Here is a 12,631-nt window from a genome sequence, read left to right on the forward strand (position 1 = left end):
CCCACAAGGATCACTGAGTCCAACTCCTGGCTCCAGACAGGACCACCCAAAAATCAGACCATGTGTCTGAGAGCATTCTCCAAGTGCTTCTTGAACTCTGTCAGGCTCGGTGCCATGACCACGTCCCTGGGCAGCCTGTGCCAGTGCCCGACCACCCTCTGGGTGCAGAACCTTTCCCTAATGCCCAGCCTGACCCTCCCCTCTCCCAGCTCCGTGCTGTTAAATGCAACTTCAGGCTACAGCTCATATTAGGCTTGATAAAAGATCATTTTTAAAGGGTTATTAGTTTTTCAAAGTCTTAAATTCTGGGCTTAGCAAATCTAGAAATATCATCTGAGACATAATTCTTAATCTTTATGTTGGTTCGTCTTCCCTGGAGTTTTCAGTGAAAGAACTGAAGACAGTGAGTGGCTCACAAGGGACCCAAAGAGATTTCAAGGCCCCAGATAGGAAAGTGCTACAGAAATGCAAGGATGTGGGGAATAGCTGAGGCTGAACCTAAGAATTATGCTTCCAAAGTCTGAAGATAGCAGCTAACTGAGAGATCCTGAAACTGTTCTCCTTTTCATATAGGCTACTGAGTTATTGGTATTCCAGAGTAAAACCCAGGAGTGTTATGCTCTATAGATCTTCACTAAGCTCTGGAGTGCCACAGATAATAACTGTAAAAGCAATAATTAATAATTGCTATTAAGATATCATTTACAAAAGCCTGCAGATAAGTTGCTATATGTCAGAGAAGGTCAGGCAGTAGCCCAGAGGCAGACAGTTGTATCCCAAAGTCACTGATGAGCCAGGTGAGAGCACCAGGTGCTGAATATTGCCAGTGACTGCGCACACCAGGAAACCTGGCCCCTTCCCCTTCTGCAGGGAAGTGTTAACAGAGCAAGTCAGAGCAGAAAATGGTAGAGAGCAGGGAAACCAGTTCTTCAGGGTGTGTAATGGGATATTTTGAATTTTCAGTGAAAAATGCTTGCTTTTCTCAGCATTGGTAGGTGAAGAAATCAGTAGTGCATGCAACTGCTGCTGCTAATGAGGGGTAACTGCTGACTATGGCTGGCCATCTTTCCAGGAAAGCAACTCCCAGTGTGTTTTGTTCATCGCTCAGCTGAGGAGTGACATCAGAAAGACCAAAAAGACCGGGAGGTGAACAGAACATCAGGCATGGGGTAGAAGGTCTCAGTCTCCATACTCTTAGGTCACTACTCTGTAATATCAGTGTTTGTGTATCTCACTTCTACGGGCTCCTCTCTGATGGATGTCATTTTCTGATGCTTGCTTTATAGCTGTTCAGCACTTTTATTACCCTACCATCTGTTCTAAACTGTTAAAGATGCTTTTATTCTTAATTTTTCTTCAGGGATGTAGAAGAGGCATCTGCCTCCAAACACTTAAAATTTCCTAATATACTTCTACTAATTATTCAGGCGAAGTAACTCAGATATATTTTCAGTATGATTTACAGATGACTAAAAAATAAAGAGTATATTGCTTACACCTTTATTTTTTTTATTTTTGAAAACTGGCATGCATACCAACTTGGAAAATTGCTTGTCTTGCATATGAACTCAACAAAGTTAGGCTTGAAATTAGTGGAGTTCTTATCCTAAGCCTTTAATTTTAAACGTGCTATCAAGTATTTTGCTAAATGAGGAACCATAAATATCTCCTTACTCCAATCTGCTAGTCCTAACACTGCTAAATCTACAGAATACATTTTGGCAAGCCTTTCCATCACAAAGCTCTGTGTAAACACCAATTAATCTAGTTACTACAGTGGGAACTCTGAAACAGAAAAAGAGGCTTCTTAAAGGCTTCAGAATGGATTTAGTGAGTCTGAGCTGGGCTTAAAACTAAGGAGTTTCAGTTGTTAGGCCGTGGAAATAAATCCCCTCCTGACCCAAGTGTATCAAAGATGAGGTTATGGTCCCCATGGGGTACTCACCCCTCTCTGCTGGCAGCCTCCTCCCCAGCATAGCTGCAGAAGCACAGCCCACGTGAGTTAAATACCTTGGGTGACCTAAGGCTCCTTAGCCATTTTTTTCTTTCTTTCTATTTTTCAACTGCTACCACTGAACACGGCTTTGCCAACATTAGATAAGAGCTGCTGCTAAACACCTTAGGAAAAACATCCTTTTCTGTTGCTACAGACCTCTGCTCCAGCCTGTGCTTATCGCTGTTCCCAAGGTGATAGGAAAGACCTAAGGGTTTGTGGACATGACTGGGTGTAACTGAGTGACGGTGGCTGAAGAAGCTGCCTGTCCCCAGAGGAAGGTGGGATGTGTGAATTAAATCCGATCTGCCAGCCTGGCCAGAGATGTCTGCTGGTGCTGCTGCAGTTACTGAGGTCAAGTGGCCAGTGCTTTCAATGTATAGGAGGGTAGAAAAGAGCAACTCCACATCGGAATACATTTTTATAACTCTTTTTGGTTACTGATATTCCTCTCTGTATCATGACCTCACAGCTCCGTGTTAATTCAGGAGCCATCTCCCGGGTACTTGAGTGGTGGTGCTGAGCCCTGGAGCCAGGCTTCCCATGGTGTCCACTTCGGGTCTGGGCGCTGGACTTTTGTGGCTATACAGCTGCAGTTGGCCCCACCACAGATTGAGTGGCAAGTTGCTCATCTCACTTCACCATCCCAAGCATGGAGTACAGGAGGATCTGTCAGCATGTGAGCACTTTCTGTCAAGGATGAGAAGTCAGGTGTTAGATTCCAAAAGTATGATGGAAAAGTTTTCTGAGAAATCTATTCCCTGTTGCCTGCAATTAAGCCCGGAGGAAAGAGTGGAACTGGGGGAGAGGTTGTATGCCAGGCTCCAAGGCTTGGTGACCTTGGGGTGCCTGAGCTTGGGCACCCCAGGTTTTTCATGGTACCACAACCAGGGAGGGCTGCCCAGGCATGGTTAATGTGGGACAGAGGGTATGGTGTTGGCCTGTAGGAAGTAAACAAGGATTGTCATTGCTTTTTGGTATATTGGCAAAATTTGCCTACAGTTTTGTGGGGATAAAAGGCCACGTCTCTACAGCAGAAGCTGTCTGCAGGCAAATCCAAAAACCCCTGCTTCAAATTGGAGGTTGCTAGAGCTGTCAGAAGAGGGTCTTGGTATTTTGGATTAGGCAGAGGAGAAATGGAGACATTTGGAGGTTTTTGTTCCTCTGTGGCCCTAGAAACAGGCAAGATATCTTGGCGGAAGCTTTTGGTGAAGGAGTGTGGGGGAAAATTGGCTGAGAGCAGATGCTCATTGTGTAAAATTTAATTCCAAGTTGTTAAACAACTGTAAACATGATTTTCTAGCTTTTATAGTTGGCGCTGTCACTATGTGTCATCAAACAATAATTGCTAATACCTTGCACCTTCTGTTCTCTCTGTATGCTTTTCATTCTGTTCAGATTTCTCATGCAGCCATAACGTCGGATTTGAAGTGCAGGAGCTGAAACACAAAGAGAACATCCATAGTGGCACAGTTTTCACACAAATGCTATGTTCAGGGAGCTAACTGTGAAGTTTGGTTGCCTGAAAGATGGAAAACTGCTTGGTGAACAAACATTTTCATCAGGCTAGTACATTTGAGGTAGAATTCATGAGGGAAGACGGATTAATCTGAAAAATGAATAAATAAAATAAATAAATAATTTGAAGTTATTGGCTCCACAGCTCCCATTTTAATGTCTTTTATGCTTCAGACTGGGCTTGATTTCTTCTGGGCAGCCCACAGACCCCACTCTATGCCCCTCCCGTGAGGCCTCCAAGTCTGCAGATGCCCCTTTGTGGGGGCAGCCAGGCCGTGGCCCTGCCAGCAATGCTGACTATTGCATACACACTGGCTGCTTCCAGGGAATGTCTCAAGATGTAGGAAGATGGAGAATCACTGCCTGCCAGGTAAGCCAGCCTGCTCTGTGGACCGGGTTTTCTGGGCCTGTGGCTTTTGATGGGCTTTTTTGATGGGTGGTAAAGGGCTTGCAATTCAGTGATAACACCCCTGAGATACCCACTGGCTCATCCATAGTGCTAATGCTTTGCAAAGCCTGCACAAGTCAATTTAATGAGCGGGTTATATTAACATTATAACTGGAAAACATGGTGCTTTGTCCTCCCCATGGCTTTGAGCTACCTATCCCACATATGGCTGCTTTTGATCTGATGCTGAGGAATCTGAGAGATAAGGCTTGGTGTCTGAGGAGGTCTGGAGAGACCAGGGAAATACAGGCATCTAAAAATTTTTTTCCTTGTAAGTAGGAGTAAATTTGTTTACTGCTTTTCATATACATTATTTCTGTGAGTGTAGATATCATACGGAGTTAAAGAACCTTCTGATATAATCCATTTTCTATGCAAAATCTGGATGAAATAAAAATCAAATTCAAATTTTAACAAACCCATCAAATATACATGTCAGATGAAATCAGAGATCTGTTTATGTAGTTGTCTGTATTGAGTAGCAATGTCTGTGGAAATATTGCCACGCTCCATTAATTGGGACAAGAAAATAATACCTATCTGTTTAACACTGCATGCTGTCAAGACACTCTTCAAACAGTAATGCATTTGTCGTCTGCCTTCCCAGAGATGCACTGAGAATGCAATCCAAACTAAAATGAGAATTGAAAAGGGATGAATTAAACTTCATTACATGGTATTACGTGGTTTATGTTAGAATTTCAGCATCTTTAATTTGATCTGTGTTAGTTCTCCTTAGAAATGAAGTAAATTAAATTAAAGCCACTTTAACTTTTGAATTCTTAATGAGAATACCTACACAAAAGTGTAAAGAAGTTAAACTAACCTACATTACAAGACTCATTTTCATGCATTTTCTTGAGAGTGCCTCCAAAAAGGACACCCTGATTCATATGTGACGTTTGGGAAAGGTTTTAAAGACTGACACCTATAGCTCCTTTCTTATCATTGATCAGAAGATGCTGCCTAGAGTAAACAGATGTAAATGTAGGTTCACATCATAACTCATTGTCATAAGTGAAGTAAAGGACGAAACCAAGCAAAAGTCTACAAACATCTTCGTTTTTGAAGTATCAGCATGTGGGATGTCTGTAAAAGAGGTCATGTCACGGGGGTATGTGCAGCTTCTGGGCAACAAGATAAAGAGCTCAGCTTAAAAGTAGGTTTTGTAGAGGGTGACTGTAAGGTAATTTTGTGATTAAGCTTATTCTTGGTTAGCTGATCCTAGACATGCCCCATGCAAGTGAGGGCAAGCTGGAGAACATGCCAAAGGGGAATATTGAAGAACACATTGTAATAAATAAATAAATAAATCTGGATGCTTGGCTTGAATTTTCTTTGAGGTATGGGCTTGTCTGACTCTAATGCAGGTCAATTGCCCCCATGTCTGTCTCCCCTGTTTTTCAGAACACCTCCTTATATTATGAAAGTATTTCTGTTGTAAACTATAGCTACCAATACTGTTTGTTTTTAAAGCACTCGTTGAAACTTTCCTTAACAGTTGTTTATGATGAAATGTAGAAATCAGGTTGAAACTTGTTACCTTGAATGTTGATCAAATATTACGTTCAGATTAGGCACTCACAATCTCTTTCTCAATACTAATATATGCTAAAATTCAGCATAAAATTAACCTATATACCACATTAGAATCTCATTATTAAGCATGTCTAGTAATTAAAACAGATCAGGGCATAACTACCGCTTTTTTGAAATTTTGCTTATTCTTTGCTTTTTGTACAAAGGCTTCATGCCAAAAGATCTGGCCGTGCAAAGCTGTCATTCTTTAGTGTATAGGAAGGTGGTGCTAAACTACAAATGATGACAGAAGCGGAGGGAGTGTGTATTCTCTGCAGTTACACACAGACTCACTGGTGTTGATCGCTGTTCCTTGAAATCTGGAAAGACTGTAGAGGGAATGTTGTAGGGGGCCAAGAGAAAAGTGAATGGCCTTAGAAATGGGAAATAGGTATTATTTATGTTCTCTTAATAAAGTTCAGTATTAGGAAATCTGCTGCATCTGCTATTTTTGTCACATCAATCTCAGAATTCAGATCTGCTCTCAGTTTAGTGGCTTTTTTTCCATGCCTTGTGAAACTCTATTACAAAAACTCTTAGGAAGTTTAATTGCTGTGCATGGACATGAAATCACATAAAATTTTGAAGTATTAACTAAAAACTTCTTTGAAGTCTTATGTGTTCCAACTTATTTCCATTAACTTTTAAGCAAATGTTAAATGAGAGCCAAGCGTGATGGGGCTGGATCTGCCAGTGAAGAGATATTAATCAGTTATTGCTGTCCTTTTTGCTTGTGAAGTACAAGTGGGCAGATTTTTGTTTTACTGTTTCCACATACTTGTTCACTCTCACAAATAATTTGCTCACTGCCAACACACTTGAGTTTGTGGATTGTTCCGCAGCCGTTTGCTGCAAGGTGCTGGTTAGTTTAGTTAGGTGCACAGACCACAGGGACCATCTGTGTAATCCTTCTGAGGCTGAACCAGTCGTAGATTAAGGTCTGTGAGATGCATGTTCAAGACATGAATCTGCAAATTTCCGTTTGCAAGTGCTTCACAATATCCAGTAAATTCAGACGAGGGAGCAAAATCCCTCCCCCCACCCCCACTCTTCTTGTTAGACCACTTGTAGTGAAAGGTAATATGCATGCCTTCAGCTGGATCACGTTTCCAGCCCTGATTTGCTCCCTGCTTCACACTGAGGGCAGTTCTGTTCATAAGGGACTCCTGCTCACCATCACCATGCTCTGTTCCTGCAGATGGAGGCTGGGAGCTGTGCTCCAGCCCTTACATGCTCCCCAGGCCTATTGGATTAGTGAAAGAGATTTTTATGAGATGTTAAACTCGAAAAGAAACCCTGCAGTACTGCACAATTGTTAGACCTAAAATGGTATTTCAGATCCCGTTTTGTAAATCAGTGTTACCACTTACAGTAAATGGCAGTTCAATGACTTTTAATTGCTATTATTTGTGCAGCCCATTATATCATGGAGTGATGTGTGTGTTACCACTCACGGTATTCAATACTAGGGCTTCTGTTTGCATCAGAAGAAAGCTGAATTTAGCATAAATAAATTTATTATATTCTTTATATGCATAAAGAATGTTGTACTTTCCTAGATTGATGGCTTTAATTCTGTTATGCATAAACTCTGTTATGCATAAACTCTGTTCTGCTTTGTGTTTTGTTTTGTTTTTTTTTTTTTTCTTTTTTCCTTTTTTTTAATCTGAGTTTAAAAGTGAGATGCTTCTTCTTGTCAAAGTCTTTTCAAGCATAAGGAGGTTGTTACTAAAAATGGAGATTAACCGCAGTGCAGGGACATAGGATATCCAGGATAAAACAAGATTGGGGCACTGAACCATTCAGTTCTTTGTTATCAGAACTAATACTATTGGTTTCCTATGAAAATTTCCTTTATAATCATGTAGTTTGTGAGGTGTGGTGGAAGAAAAAAGATTGATATTGTGATTTTTTATTTATTTTTGTTACTCTGTCATGACGTATTTTGTTATCATTTCATGACTTATCACTTTAATAGCCAGAAGTGATGATACTTTCATTCTGGAAAAATGCTAGTACCTGACTTGAAGTGGGTCTAAAAAGGGGGCTCAGGGGGTTCTGAAAACTGGTCTCTGGGATTCTGAGCAGTGGTGTGTGAGCTTATTCAGGCTTTGTGAAGCCTGAATTCATTAACTGCTTCTTACAGTACTCATTTGAGGCTGGTGATTATTGTAGCAGAAGAGAAAAATACTTGTTCCAGGCCCACAGAATGGATGACTGACAGAACTTAGCTTAGAATCAGTGTTTTCTGAGCCCCAGTGCTGTGCTTGTTACTGTTTTCTGGGATGGTGAAAATGTCTGTATCATTACTCAAAAGTCCTTATTTCTACCAAGTAAATTATTTCAGTGTGCAAGTGTAACCCTGTATGTTGCAGCAGTGATTTATAGGCAGTTCCAAGAATATCTATGCTGTTTCTTGTCTTTAAAATCCCAGTGCGAGCTGCATGGAGTCACACAGTGCATGGCTGCAGAAAGCATGACCTGAGGAACCTGAGTGGTGCACAGAGATGTGAAAGAGCAGCCTGCAGCTGGCCTCCAGCAAGCTAACTCTTATTACCAGAGAAGAGATGAATGACCCTTGAATTAGAGATGGGAAACTTCACCGAGGTTCCAAGACTGAATAAAACATGGGTTTTAGAAGCCACCTAATGTCTGCTGTTTCAAAGGTAGAAACTCCCACGGGTATGATGCCAATGGATGCAGCAGCAAAACCATTTATAACTCATTGTAATGACCTCAGCATGGATCTGTTTGTGCTGGATTCTCCTGATCTTTATCACAAAGTACATTAATGAAACTACAAGATTGGACATATAGTGCAAGTATTTAATGGCCATACACAGGAAGATTGCTCACTGATCACAGCACTGCCTGATAATGTGTGTGAAATGTAAATATCTAGACTTCACTCTGTGGAGTACATATTAATTTTCTTGACATTCTGATGACTTCATTTTTAAGAGTAATTGTTTTCCTTTGGAAACAGAATTTAGGAAACAACAAGGCCAGTTGTTCATGAAAAGGAAGTCATTGCCATGTCGCTCGTGTGTGGCATAGCACGATGGCTAGCCTGTAGGTAAACTGGGCTGGCTGTAATTGGCAGTTGGTTTAGAGTTAGTACTTGCAACGTGAAACGTATGTTTCTACAAATCTAAATACTTTCCTGTTGTTATTCTATCCCAAAGACTTAAGCCATCAGCAAATGCAGCAGTATTTTTCCAGCCTTCATCATTACAATGCAGGATGGAGCGAGGGATTATCAAGGACAAACTGCTGATACACTTGACACAGGAGAAAAGACCCAGAGTTGACTGGCTCTGATCTTAGCATGAATCACATACCTGTAGTGCTTATTTGATTTCTTCTTTTTGATTCCCCTTGAAGTATTTTCTACTAAGGCACATCTGGAGCTTTTCTAGATGTTAGCAGTTGGAGTTTTGGATGCAGTGCTGGACGTAAGATTTCATACCACCTTTTAAATGAGCCAGCATGATGGAAAAGTTGGATAAAAGCACAGGAGAAAAGCTGTCAGCTCTAGATACCTTGGAAACCAAAGGTGTAATATTTCTTCCTCATCTTTCATTTTGCTAACTTAAATATAGGTAAAGAAGAAAAATGCAGACATAGAAGCAAGGCATAATATTTTGAATAAAAAGAGGAATAAATGTAGAAGCTGGCAGGACTCCTGAAGACGTGTTAAAAGAGAAATTCAGGGAAAGGAAGTGGGAAGAATACAAAAAAAAAAAAAAAGTGATGTAGAACATATTTCATGGATGTTTTCAGGGAAAAACAGTTGTGGCTTATTATGGGGCTTTTATGCCCAAGATGGCTGATAGGAGGCTGCTTTCTGGTTTAAGTCTTGAGATGTCTCAGATATTTTTCTCTCCTATGTTTATCCTTTTCAGTGTCACACACTTGTCTATGATGCACACAACTTGCTAACTATCATGCCAAAAAGTGACTAGTAGCATTATGAAAATCCGTGCTTCTCCGTTGGACTTTGGGTCAGTGTCAATACATGTAAGATAACGGGCAGTCCCAGACAGATACAAAATATCACTTCACTTCTAGCTCCAGTACGACTGCTGTAACACTAATGAAGTAAATCAGATTTTGGGGAATATAGCCACATACTTAGTATGTGTATATGCTGTAATAAGATTTTGTTATGGCTGCAATTGTTGCGATTTTAGAGGAAAAAAAAAAAAAAAAAGAATTAGGATCGAAATTGTAAAACAATCTGTTCCTATAAAAAGTGAAAATGCACTCAGATGAGTGAAAGTTAATAGAGTTAACCGTGGTGAGTAATACAAGAAGGTAATTCATGTTAGAGAACCTAATTGTGATTCAGATAAAGAGGAATTATAATTAAATGGAGGTTGGATAAACAAGATTATTCTGCCAAGGTTTCCCAGTGCAGTACCAGGAGGTTTTAAGATGTGCTAGCAGACATGTGTATGTGATTTGGAGTTAGAGAAGACATCGTAACGGGCCAGGTGGGTACCAAACCACTGCTGGGAAGGAATGGCTGCGAACCCTGCAACAACGTCGGCCTTAGTAGCACACAGCAGCGAGGTCCTCACAGCACTCAAGTTTTAAGTCCCGTTTAGTTTCAGCTAGATACTTGTGTGTGTGGTGGGATGGTAAATCAGGGGAGACATTCATGTCTTAAGCTAACAGAGAGGTGAAAATGAGCCCTCAGATTTGGTAAAGCAGGGCTCCATGAGGTGAGGCCTGCGCTGCCCCATGGTGGATGCAGCCGGCTCCAAGGGCCCCACTGCAGGGCAGGGCCAGGCCTCACAGCCACGGGTGGGCACCTCAGGGAAAGGGTGTGTAAGAATGGCCAGAAAATATTAAAACTGACATTTTCTATTAAACACCTGATACTTTCTGCTAGATATACTGTCATCTCCTTTTGTAGATAATTATAAGCTTCCGTGTACATGTTATTTCTGTCAGTCTGAACTTCTGTTTACCAAAGCTTAATTAAAGAGTAGCCAGGTAGTCAGGTTTCGATATTTTAAAGTTTTAACAAAATTAATGACCTGAATGTTTCAAGTGCACGAACATGGACTCAAACAGAAGCCTGCATGTAACAGCATAGCTTTGTTATTTCCACAAACTGGATCTAAGGCTGTCGGCTGCCTGTTCCCTATATGCACAAGTTTGGGCATCACAAAAATGAGGGATTTCACAAAATGATTTAAAAAAAATGAGGGATGAGATGGTAAAGTTAAGACCAAGGTGCATACCTACCCCAAATTTTGAATAATCTGTCATACAGTGTTTCTGGAAAAGCAGCATTTCACTTGTGGGTAATGTGCTTTTGTTTCCTACAGAATGGGTTTTTGTGCATATACATTTTTATTAACTCTGCAGCAGTCAAAATTTAATGTGTTTGATTTCCATGAAAATGTTACTGTTTTGGCCCTGACTTCCTGGCAGTTATTTTTTCCACAATAGCATGACAGTTTCACATTGGGAAGTAACTGGCACCTGCTGTAATTTTGTTTGTGGGTGCCACCATAGCTGTGTATCCTGCTGCTTTGAGCAACTGTGCTCACACACCTGTTTTCCTGCTACTTCACAGGAGTGAGATGAGTTCTGGAAATGACAACAGCGCACTCCATGTAAGTACAGGATAAGAAACATTTTATTTATAACCCTGTCATATTGGGGCTACCCTAAAGAAAAATTAATTTGATGGTAATCACCTGACTTGATTTTCTGGATTCTTGTTTCTTGAAATGTGTGTGTAAACCAGAGGTAAGCACTTTGCTTTTAGACATTCCACATCCACCTGTGCCTTTTAAATTATACTCATGTGTCTGTCTCTTCCTCATTGCCAGTTATGGTCTGTCTCCATTTTTCTTGTATAGGTCTAGACGGGGTCTAGAGTAATGATCTGGCCAAAGTGCCAGACAGAATCATTATTTTGACTTTGCAAAGACTTTTTCTGACACCTGGAACTGTAGCATTTATTCCCAGCTACAGCACACAATATTGATGTCTGACACAAATGCCAACATATGACAAGGGTACCAAGTCCTTTTAAGACAACTCTCAGAACTTCTGTGCTGATGTCTCACAGTGACCAGGCAATGCAGATTCTCAAATTGTTCTTTCACACAAGCCTTGAACACTATTGTATTTTTATGTAGGCTAGGAATTCCTTACTACTGAAAAAAAATATACAGAAACCTGTTTGCAAACAATAAAACTGTTTTCTCTAGAGATGAAGTTAAATGGAGACATTAACCCAATGGCCAATTCTTGCTGTTCTATCACAAGTCTCTTAAAGTATTTCTTGTAATTCCACTGTTGGAAAAACATCATTATGCAAGGTCAAAATCTTTTCCTTCCCAAAAATCTTCTAGTCCTCACAGTTTCTTTCTTCACTGCAAACAAGACTGTAAAACAAGACAAAAGTAAAACTAAACAGCTGGCTTTTCTTCACTGTTTTTATTTTAATGTCTTTCTTTTGATGCGTGACACTTGATTTATTTTTTTTCCTTAAGGACTGGATTTGACACATTGTTTCTACCATACCATTTACTCTAAAAAGTTGTTTACATCTTGCTTTAGGAAATACTCCTTTCCCCAGCAGTGAAGCCCACTGGAAACAAGCCACATTCAGATTAATGGGAGAGCAAAGCTGGAATGTGGAGATACAGGAAAAATATCTAGCCTGTCAATTTTGTTGTTGACGTGGAAATTTACAATGGCTTTCAGGCAGTTTGAGATGGAACAAACTCATAAAGGAGGGGCAGAAACAATATCACAATTTAGGCTAGAAAACTTGTATTTTGATATAGTCTTGTTTCATAAAAGTTGAAGAACGAGTACATTTTTATCAAGGTATAGCACAGCCTTAAAGCTAGTATGCTTAATATTAAAGTTATACAATTATATAGCTAGCAGTATTTCTGATATGCTCTTAACTGTTCTGTCTTTAATTTGTGACAAAACTCTTGCAGAAGTAGTTTTCAGCAACTGCCATGTGTGACACGTTTACAGCAACCGGACTTAAACATGGCATGCAGCGCTATCAGTCACTACTGCAGCAGTATGCAGTGAAACAGATTTCATTCCGA

At 40.4% G+C, this 12,631-nt stretch overlaps 1 long non-coding RNA gene across 2 annotated transcripts; it reads left to right on the top strand.

Moving 5' to 3' along the window:
- The first annotated feature begins 867 nt into the window (after positions 1-867).
- Positions 868-11,082, top strand: LOC137850876 (uncharacterized). 2 transcript variants are annotated; one of them, XR_011092855.1, is made up of 4 exons: positions 868-991; positions 1,073-1,146; positions 3,686-3,881; positions 7,972-11,081. It is a non-coding gene; the product is annotated as an uncharacterized lncRNA (long non-coding RNA). The 2 variants fall into 2 exon arrangements; XR_011092854.1 differs by having other exon boundaries at positions 885-1,146; positions 7,972-11,082.
- Positions 11,083-12,631: the final 1,549 nt, after the last annotated feature.

This window comes from Anas acuta, chromosome 2, assembly GCF_963932015.1.
Source record: "Anas acuta chromosome 2, bAnaAcu1.1, whole genome shotgun sequence".
Classification (NCBI taxonomy): Eukaryota; Metazoa; Chordata; class Aves; order Anseriformes; family Anatidae; genus Anas; species Anas acuta.